Raw genomic sequence first — 11009 nt, 5'->3', positions numbered from 1 at the left:
TTCATTACAATAATAGCTCGATCCACAATCCAGTCGCGCTTTAGCGATTTGAGTCCTCCGTGATGAGGTCTCACTACTATGCGAATAGGTGGGAGTCAAAGCATGGGGCCTGTGGCACTACTGATATTGGACTACAACTCCCATAATTCCTGACCGATGGCCATGCTTGCTGGGGTTGGTGGGAGCTGAAGTACAACAACGGGGGCGGGGAGGGGGTGCAGGTTTCCTGGACACGAACCACGAGCCTCAATACGATTCAAGTTGGTTGGTTTGAAGCCTCGGGCTCTGGAGCGACTTAAGAACTAGTCACACTTGATGCAGCAGGAAGTGCTAAAATGAGGAGGTACAATCCTAAACTGTATCACTGCAGAGTACAGATTGCGAATGTCATTTTGTTTAATGCTCCCGTCCTTTTAATAATAATTTAAAAACACTCACATACAATAAGCAGAAAGGTTTAGTTCAGTCTTCTCCCTGATGTTCTAGTCTGTTATCTGCAGGGAGCTTGGTTTGATTTGGTTTTTAACGAGAATGAGAGCAGACAAAATGCAACATGTGTCCGTCCTTTAATGTGATGCGGTAGTGTCCAAAATCCTGGCACCTTACTCTGTGCAAAGTGCAAACGGGCTTCCCAACCCCAATTTTAGAATCGTTCCTTGGAGCCACAACAAAAGCCTCAAAGGTAGATCACCTTAACAAATTCTAAGGTAGGAAAAGCAAAGCAAACAGGACTCGCACACCAACTTTTCCCCATAACAGACAGGCAAGACAGGATTTTTAGAGTGTTTTTCCTCCCAGGGTCTCAGAGAATCGCAACCCATTTAAGAAAAGGTATTAAAATGTGCATGTTTACTGAGACGTAAATTCCACTGGGTTCAGTGGGTTTACTCCCAAGAAGTATGTATATTTATTTATTTATTGTATTTATATACCGCCCCATAGCCGAAGCTCTCTGGGCGGTTTACAGGCTTGCAACCCGTCATCTGTTTCATTTGCAGTCGACAGAGCTTTCTTTCAGTAGCACCCCTAAGGGCTATTCAAGACGACGGCCATACACTGCCATTCTAAGGAAGTAGAACTAGGAATAAATCTCACTGAGTCAAAAGTGAACTTACTCCATGGCAAATGTGTACAGTCCGACCCAATGTTCGGTACTAGTGAATATCGCTGTGTTCAGTCTGGCTTATTTCCATATGCGTGCATATCATCAGAAAACAACAAAAAAATCTCCAAACTTGTTTTTGAACAGTATACTTATTTTGATATTCTTGTTGAAATTAGTAATACCTACCAACCTCAAAACTGTTATTTCATGCTCTTCCTAACCTTCCTAACCATTTTCGATTATTCTACTGATGCAAATATTGTTTGATACCTTTTAAAACAGAAACGCTAATCATTGGAGTTTGTTTTTAACAATCAATAACACGTGTGTTCATTTTGTATTTTGTTTACTCGTCATAGGGAATGATCGTAATAGACCTTTTGAATTGATGCCAACATGTTTGCCAAAAGGTACACAGTATACGTGACCAAATACGAAAAACGTTGTTTTTTTTAAAGGGAATTATGCTTCTGGTCCTCAAGATCTCAAGAATAAGCATAAACATTTATGGGGGGCGGGGGCGGGGAGGAATAGTGCCATGATACCAGCATCCTCTGAACCTCCCCTCCTTGCTTTTTAAATGCACAATCAGGGTGGTTAAAAGGCTTGATTTCCTCCACTCTTTCAATGTTTATGTCGGGAACAGTGATTATAAAGTGGTTTAGGCTGCGGTTTGATGTAGTATACAGTCCAACCCCTATGCATGTTTATTACGAAGATTAGTTCCTTGGGGTTCATTGCGGCACTCTACTAAACTAACAATGCAACCCTATTCATGTCTACTCAGTAGGAAGTCGAATGGAGTTCAGTTGGATTTACACTCGGATAAGTGTGTATAGGATTTAGGAGTGAGCCTTGCTGAACTTAATGGGACTTACTTCCGAATAGGCATGCACAGACTCGGGCTTCAAGCCTCAGCCTACAATATCAGAGAACAGCTGTTCTTATAGATTAATTTATTCGGAATAGCGTAGTTTTGATGTTTTACTCATTTCTTTCAGTGTATATGACCTGTCAACACAGCCGAGCCAATCAAATTGCCAGCTTCCATCGTTCTTTGTTCCAAGGCATTTAGATCGCAGAGAACTGAACAACGCGCTTATTGGGCAAAGCTTTTAACACGTTTCAGAGGTAGAGGAGACGTTTCAAGAACCCGGCGTGCTTTTCAAACAGTCCTGCGCCTGCCCATCCCCTTATTAGCCACTTCAGGGGCTTAAGTGGCTCTACAGAGTAACGGGCGGAAGGGAAGAGATCACACTGGAACAGCGACCGCCTGGGAGGCGGGCGATGCTGCACCCTGGGCCTTGGTTTCCACAAGAGCCCATCGCCCCCTAGCGTAAAGGATCAACCGATAGAAACAACTACGACCACTTCGCAATGTCTGAGAGATCGTGGTTAAACTCTCTCTCTGGGGAGGAGGTGCCTTACGCATATTCAACAATACAATCTGCTTAGATTGTAAAGCGCTTCCATTCAGAGAAGTTCCTGGCCGCGCCGCCATAATTAAAAGTATTGGAAGGGGTTACTCACCTCCCAACACTGTTCCATCACACGCGGTTTTTCTGAACTTCCTCTGTGCTGAAAAAACCATATAAATGTCATTTCCTGAGTTTGGGCAGTTCGGGGTAAAAATGCCCCCCCTTTCAAAGCGGAATCCTAAGTTTATTCACGTGTACAGCTTTGCAACCGGATTTCTCTGGTAATCAGCATACGTTATTTCAATATTTTTGGTAATGTGGGATTAGTTGACCCAGTATACATTTTCCATTTCCTGGGAGAGAGATGCAAACGTTCCCTGTAAATAAATTAACAGTATAACATTGGCCCCCTAAATGAATCAAGAAGTCCATGAGATTTCACTGTAAACTAGAGCGGGGTGGGGGAACCTGAAGCCCTCCAGATGTCATCTGGACTACAACTCCTACCATCCAGATTCAAGATGAAATTAACCAGTATTGTTGTATAATAACTGTGTGAAAATAGTTAATGCTTGTTTCTGTACACTTCCAATGAAATTGTTAAGAGGAGAGTTGCAGGAGCCTCATTGTCCTTTGTATCTGGTTTGTGGTAGTCCGTCTATATGGCTGATCATAGTCCTCTGCTAAGGTATATGAACCTTTACATAGCATAATGGGAAAGGATCAGGGTGAAACTCTAGGAGAGTGAAGGATGAAAGTCTGTATTTATTTGGGCAGCTAAGTGGCCTGCATTTATGAGAAAGAAATGAAGTGTCTGCAGGCTTTTTCTTAGCTTTGGATCTAGCAACAGATCCACAACTCAGTTATGCAGACATACTTTGATTTAAACCATTGGTCTTAAACTAGTGGGTTGGGATCCACTACTGGGTCCAGACTGATTTAAGATGGGCCATGACAGCAGCAGTACCACCATAAAATACATAGTAAAAAAATAAGAAATGGGTCCCTAAATGCATGTTTGATTTAAAGGTGGGTCCTGGATCCAAAAAGGCTGAAAGCTACTGATGTGTTTTGTATTTATCTCAATGCAACTAAATTGCTTCTTATACTAGGCCTTGCCTTTAAATGGCATTCTGAACCAGGGCTGTTGTGAGAGAGTGACCCAGGAGGCCCATGCCCCAGACCTTTCATGCTGGGCCCAGATCTCCTACACTTTCCCCCCTTTTAAAAAGTGCTTAGAGGGTGACTGAGAGCTAGCGTGGTGTAGTGGTTAGTGTGTTGGACTACGACCTGGGAGACCAGGGTTTGAATCCCCACACAGCCATGAAGCTCTCTGGGTGACCTTGGGCCAGTCACTGCCTCTCAGCTTCAGAGGGAAGCAATGGTAAAACCACCTCTGAATACCGCTTACCATGAAAACCCTATTTATAGGGTCGCCATCAGTCGGAATCGACTTGAAGGCAGTCCATTTCATTTCAGAGGGTGACTGGACACCCTGCAAAGCACAGTGCTGGCCTGAGTGAGACCCAAGAACCACCGTGAAAGACCCAACCTCCACACATAGCAGAAAATCCTGTTGGTACCCAGTAGCGTAATTAGCTTTTCATGTGCCCTGTGCAAGGTTTTATTTTTGGGGCCCTTAATTATTTTTTGGGGGGGGGAATAATAATAATAAAACAAATACGATATAACAATTGTTTATAAATAATTTTCATTTCAGCAAAAATAATAATAAAACAAATATGATATAACAATTGTTTATAAATAATTTTCATTTCAGCAAATCCATTTCAGGGGCCCCTTCGTCCTGGGCCCTGGGCCTGTGCACCTGTTGCACCTGCCTAGTTACGGTACTGTTGGTACCCCATAGCTCAGAGTAATCCCCAACAGCCATAGTTTGTTTTTCCTCTTCTGAAAGTTGGCATCTATTTATATAAAATAGTATCTGCAGTCTTGGCAAATTGGTGTCACACAAGCCTCTGCCCCGAGTCTTTGAAGTGCCTAGCAATGCCAAGCAAACCCAAGGGTACTTCTTAGGAAGCACATTCCATTTAAATCTGTGAGATGTGCTTAAGGTTTTGGTAGAAAATCAAAACTTTTGTACACAGGTATTTGGAAAAAAGTGCCATACAACCTTGTGAAGAAACTGAAAGGCATTCCAGCCCGCCCCGAAACAGCCAATAAAAGGGATCTAAAATAACTTCATAGTTACTGCCTCACCCCCTACACCTGGTTATCATAGAGGCCAGGATGGAGACTGAGTTTCCCACAAAGTTATTATCTTAGGACTTGGCAAACTTTTTAGAGGTGCTTGTTTCCCCCCAAAGTATTTTCATCGATCATTTAATAATCCAACACTTGGTCATTCAGCCCTCCTACCTTTGACCACGAGTTACTATATTTTATGGCCCTTGACTTTAAAGACAAAATTAAATGAAAACCTCTCACAAACCAGGAAAGAGAGACAAAGCCCCAAACCTGCTCCTGATTATTAGCACATTTCCCAGTCTGGCTTGGAAACAGCCTGGAGAAGTGAAAAGCTTTCCATAGAGTGGCCAATCATTCTCTTTCAGTCTGAATTAATCAATCTGCGGTACCAGTCACCACCTGGTTCAGCTGGGTTCACAGTGAATAAAGTGCCACAGCATTACTTCTGTAGCAATAATTCAGGATCAGCTCATTTCTGTACTGTTAAAATAATATGCATATACATTCCAAAGTTCTCCTCTGCTCTATATTTGTTTGTTTGTTTGAAGAAGTAGGTTGCCGCTGACACGTTGAGAGCCAGCATGGTATAGTGGTCAGAGTGCCAGGCTAAGAGCTGGGAAGAGCCAGGTTCAAATCCCTGTTTAGCCATGCAAGCTGACTGGATGACCTTTAGCCAGTCACCCTCTCAACCTATCTTACAGGGTTGTTGTGAAGATAAAAGTGGGCAGGACCATGTATGTCATCCTGAGCTCCTTGGAGAAGAAGTGGATATAAATGTAATCTAAAAAGTACTTTTGAAGGGAGTTGAAAGTGGTTGAGAGAGCATTCATTTCCCATAGCACACAAGCTTGTTACTTTCATCCTGCTATCTCATCTGGTCAAGATCTGTGAGAAAGGCCATGGTTCACTGGTAAAGCACATGTTTTGCTGGAAGAAGATCCTAGGTTCGGTTGCCAGCTCAAAGGATCTCAGGTCATCAGTTTGGGAACCCCTCTGCCAGATATCTTGGAGCGCAATTGCCAGTCATATAAACCAGTACTGGGCTAGACAGAACGATGGTTTGACTCACAATAAGGTAGCTTCACGCCTATCTTGCAAGTTTCTAGAACAATAAGGAAGCCTATAAATCTTACTACAGGCAAAATTAGGATGAGTGTCCATGCCAAGAGGTGCAATCAATCCCATTTTCAAATGATGTGTATTGACAGAGATTATCTGTGATACAGCATCCACAGCGAATTGAGAGCTCTGTGTGTGTATGTGATTTTGCTGTAAAGGAGCAGACTTTTACCCTGCTTTAAATCACTGAGACTTCAGACTTCATTAAAATAAGAAAAGCTACTTTATTTATAGAAATACATAGTTGATAGGAAAGGCAGTCTAGTTTTAACTAACTACGTTGGGGTTGCAATGGCCAGGCTTTATCATTGCCCCCATGCTACAGAAGAGGAAGACAAAGACAAGATGTCTCCCCTTCCTTTGGTGGTTGGAGAAGAAGCAGGAAGAGGACTTCGGAAGGAGTGGAGCTTCCCTGAGAGTACAAAGGAAAGAAGACAGGTAGATGAGTACAGAAGAGATGGACAGCCTAGCCACCTTGGAGGACTATCCCTCTATCTCCCCTCTGGTAGGCAGACTTCAGCCCCCAAAATTGAGTTGCAATCTTCCACACTTCCAACACAAACTGCCTTCAACCTTTGGGAAACTATTGTCCATCTCCAGCTATAGCCATTCCCACTAGCAGGCCCATCTTAACTACACATTGAACAGATTTAATACTCATTTCCTCTCCCCAGAGAACTCTGTGTAGTTCTGTGCAGGGGGCCTAGATAGTGCTAAAAAAGAGTTTTCAGCACCTTCCACAAATTATAGTTTCCAGGATTCTTTGGGATGCAACGGTTAAATTTGTTGGAAGTGTTGCAACTTTCATTGAGCATATATTGTCACCTGAATAATGAAGGGGGTTGTGTATGAGTGAGAGACAGGTATATGATTATCCTCAGTCAGGAAACAGCAAATGGGTGCTATATTTTTCTCATGAGTGATGCCAACACTTGTTCAATAGTTACATTTTCCTTCTACTGCTGGTGGTTGCTACTGCACTGATATAGAAACTAATAGCAGATTTACGTCCTACAGTCACTCTGAAATGGAATGGTGTCCCTAATGGGACTTACCTAGTGCATGGCTGAATTTCTAAAATGAGCGGTGTTGAGACTGAAGCCTACCTGGAATACACATCCTCTGACCAAGGATGTTCTCCACCCAGGATGGGTGGCTTCCCCAGTAGTGAAGGAAATGTGCTTTGAATATGGCCAAAATCCAATCTTCCAATGTCACTGCACATATGAGATTCCATGGCTCAAACCCATTTGCCTGTGTATCCATAGCTTAAGAACAATGGATCTAACTAATTGGGAAGCACAGTCCAGGATCTTGCTAGCTTGCTTGTTTCATTTATAAAAAGTGGTTTTACATAATAATACTCAGGACATGGCTTTGGGGCAGAGGTCCAGTGCCTGGCAGAATGAGCAGGTACCCACCACCACCCAAATATAGCAGGGCTTGCTTATCAGTTTTTGAATAAATGAAGTATGACATTTAATCATAAAAAGTGGGGGAGGAGCTAAAAGGCTGTTAATTACAGAGTCAAAAATTATCTAAGAGCATCACTGATTATCAAGCTTGATTGGCAGAAAATTTCCAGTGTTACTAGATATATCTACAGGACAAATGCATAGCTGTTTTTATGCCACCCATTCTTTTATGTTGTGGCAAAGAATCTTGGGAACAGTAGTCTTGTGTTCAGAGCTTTGTACCAAAAATTGAGCCCTCCCCACAGAACTACAACTTCCAGGTTTCCCAGGAGGGAAAGAGTGCATATTAAACTGGTTGAAATGAAGTCTTTACTGTAGATATGCCCTTAGGCAGAGATCTTTCTCAGCCCTGCTATCTCAGAACCTCTTAAACTGGATTTGCTATTTATTAAATCTGGGGGAGTCATAAATGCCAAGTGTGGCACTTTACAACTGACCTAATCCAAGCTTGAGAATTTGAATTTAAGATTATTTAGGATAATAAGAAGCTAATTGGACAAATGTGGCTTAAATCCAAGCTGTTCTGTTTATCTGTGTTGTGACTTTTGTCTTTAAATCAACATAAGAAAATCACAGGCTGATATGGTGTAGGTCTGCAAATGAAAAGAAAAAGCTTCAGTCACTACCAAGAGCCAGAGAAACGTTCCAGTTCCAAAGCAAAGGCTGCCTTTTAAAGGATGGTGACTAGTACAAGGCTGTAGCTGTGGGCATTCCAAGTGGTGCTCATAAGGCTTGGACCAATGAAAAGCTGTGCAGAAGGTGGTGGTCTGTGCACTTACCATTGCTAATTGGCAAATGATTTTGGAGAGGGCAACATTTATGCAGTGTGAGAGTACAGTGATCTCTGGTGACCTGTTCAGGCATAACTTTATGAAGTCAATGGACTATATAGGATCCTAGCAGAAACACCTGCCACACAGTAGTTGCCACATACATACAATTTGCCCATCTGTCCCAGTATTGTCTACTCCTACTGTAACTGGCAGTAGTTTTCCAGGATGTCCGGAAGAGGAATTTCACATCACTTAGGGAGAGATTGTAGATGCATCTTTTCTTTGCAGAAGGTCCTAGGTTCAATCCCTAACATCTCCATTTAAAAGGGTTAGGTAACAAATGTTGTGAAAGACCTTCCCAAGATCCCTGAGAGTCCCAAGGGCTGAATAGACCAATAGTCTGACCTATTATAAGGTACCTCCCAATGTTTTAAGTACAGAGGGCAGGGATTAGCAAAGCGCTTACTCTACCACTGTGCTATAACCCCTCCCTAAACTATATTGACTGCTTTAGCACAAGAATATTCTTAGCACCCTATCTATCAGGGTTTGAATCAGGAGCCTCCAAGCCTGGGTCCTGTCCTGCAGAGTCTTCTTATCACCTCAAAATTCCTTTCTGACTGAGGTAATTCAAGAATCCAGCTATGACTTATCTATGCATATGAAAATCAGTCCTCTATTCCATCAGTCTTTCACACATGCATGTTCATGATTTGATTTCTCCATTGTCAACTGGAGTTGTGAGCTATCTTGCTTTGATCACTCTGATATTATAATGCTAGGAGCTAGGTTATATATTCTGAGAATTGCAAAGAATCACCTGAGTGAGCTTCGTGTGTGTATGAATCCTTTGTGTGTGTTTGAATCCTTGCACGCCTTCCCTGGAATTGGTCACACTGAGACTTTAGGCTTCAAAATAAAAAAAAACTAGTTTATTCAGGAAATACATACTTGGATAGGAAATTCTATAGCTAGCTATCTAGCTAAGTTGGAGATGCAAACGCTAAGCCTAGTCATGTTTGCCTTCATTTTTAATTATGTACGCCGCCTAGAGTGGCCGTTCATTTGGCCAAATAGGCGGCCTAAAAATAGAATTTTATTATTATTATTCATGCTGTGAAGAGACAGACAGACAAAAGCAAGATGTCTTCTTACTCTCTCTCAAGAGAATGAAGCAGCAGCAGGATGATGTGGTCAGCATCCTAAGAATATCAGTTTACACAGGAAGGAAGAGTTAGCAGGAGATCAAAGGATAGGTGCAGGCTAGGAACCAGGACATCTTCTCTCCATCTACCCTTTTTAACCCCAAGCTGACCCAACCCACCAGTTTGAGTTGAAGCACATATTTCCAACAATGTATGTTAGCAGAACAGCAGTGATAGCTGACCTGTGTATGAATATATACAATGAGTATATGAATATATATACACAGAGCACATTTTACCCTGGATATAATTGCCCTGAGACTCAGGTTTTAGAAAACAAGGAAGTTTACATTTATTGTAGGAAATACATATGGATAGGATAGTAAAGATCCTAGTTTTAAACTACTTACAGTTGGAGATGCAAAGAGCCATGCTTGCTCTTTCATCTCTGCAGGACAGAGAGATAAAGTCACCTCTCCCAAGGTGGGATGAAGAAGGGAGGAGCAGGAAATGAGATTGGGAACCCAGAGAAGTATCATTATAACAGCTGAAGGAATGTAAGCACAGGTTAGGTAAGAAGAACAGTCTAAGCAACATGGAGGTTCCCTTCTCTGTCTACTTTAACCCATCAAGCTGAGTGGCATCCGAACACTTCCAACAATAAACTAACTATGATGTTGACTGGTGAAGGCTATTTCACACATGCAAGTCATCAAGTAATGTAGTTATCAAGTGATAAGCATGCACTTGTGAACATATCTTTAGTTAAGACAGTGATCAATCACTGACTGTTATCAAGACAATCAACTGGAGTCAACTTTAGAAGTGACAGCCAATGCTGTTAGGTTTATCATCACCTATAACTTTAGGTGAAGGCTTTAGTTAAACTGAACATAAGAACTCTAGCCAGCATGCCCTATATGGTCAATTTCACCTTCATATAGAATTGCTGTGAATCCTGACATAGGAACATTGTGAAGACATGAAAACTTTCATAGGCTCCAGACAGAATTTGCTTAAGATGTTTCAGAGAGTTTACTCATGGTTGCTTAAATTAGATTAACTGCTGTTTAAGTGCACTTTGGTCAGCCGTTTATAATTACCAGCAGAATTGGTCCTGAGTGGTGGAAGGACAGATGCTGTCTACATTCACAATAAACATATTTAGAGCTGGTTTTTTTAAAAAAAGTTTTGTTTTGTTAAACCAGGTTAACCATTGTAAAGAATTGCACTTAGTTATTTCAGATCAATGAATACCAATCTGAATTCAAACTAGGTCAACTATGGCAATGTTAGTCTGGATTAATAACTTTGATTGGGTAGGGGTAATGTTATCATCTTGCCTACCTACTCAGTAGGTGGGTAGTTTCAGTGGAACTATTACCAGTAACGCCCCCAGCAGCCTCCGTTATTTGGTGTCTTTTTTTTTTCTGACCAAACTGCAGTGTCCTTTTCAAGCTTGCAATCTGCATAGTTCTAAATGAACTTTCTGGAGCATCAAAACAGACTCCCCGCCGAGGTCAGGATATAAAGCTGCCCTTGTCAAGGAAACATAACCCTTCCAAAAATATAAAAACTGCTCTGATGTTTGAGGGGGGAGAAATCTTTTTGTCCGGGCATCCTTTGCTTGTGTAAATAAAGCTTGACCGAATAGCCATACTAAAACCCAATTCAAATTATATTTACTTGAAATCTATGGGAGTTTACCCCAAGTAAGTGGGCCTAGAATCAGTGCAGTGAAGAAAAACAACCCATGATCAGAGTTA

The 11009-nt window shown here is 41.8% G+C and overlaps 1 long non-coding RNA gene across 1 annotated transcript; it reads left to right on the top strand.

Annotated features, from left to right (window-relative positions):
- Positions 1-247: 247 nt before the first annotated feature.
- Positions 248-2928, top strand: LOC133364967 (uncharacterized). Its single transcript, XR_009758075.1, has 3 exons — positions 248-343; positions 1465-1515; positions 2107-2928. It is a non-coding gene; the product is annotated as an uncharacterized LOC133364967 (long non-coding RNA).
- Positions 2929-11009: the final 8081 nt, after the last annotated feature.

The sequence above is a fragment of the Rhineura floridana genome, chromosome 1 (genome assembly GCF_030035675.1).
Source record: "Rhineura floridana isolate rRhiFlo1 chromosome 1, rRhiFlo1.hap2, whole genome shotgun sequence".
Classification (NCBI taxonomy): domain Eukaryota; kingdom Metazoa; phylum Chordata; class Lepidosauria; order Squamata; family Rhineuridae; genus Rhineura; species Rhineura floridana.
This window is presented reverse-complemented; position numbering and strand designations above follow the sequence as displayed.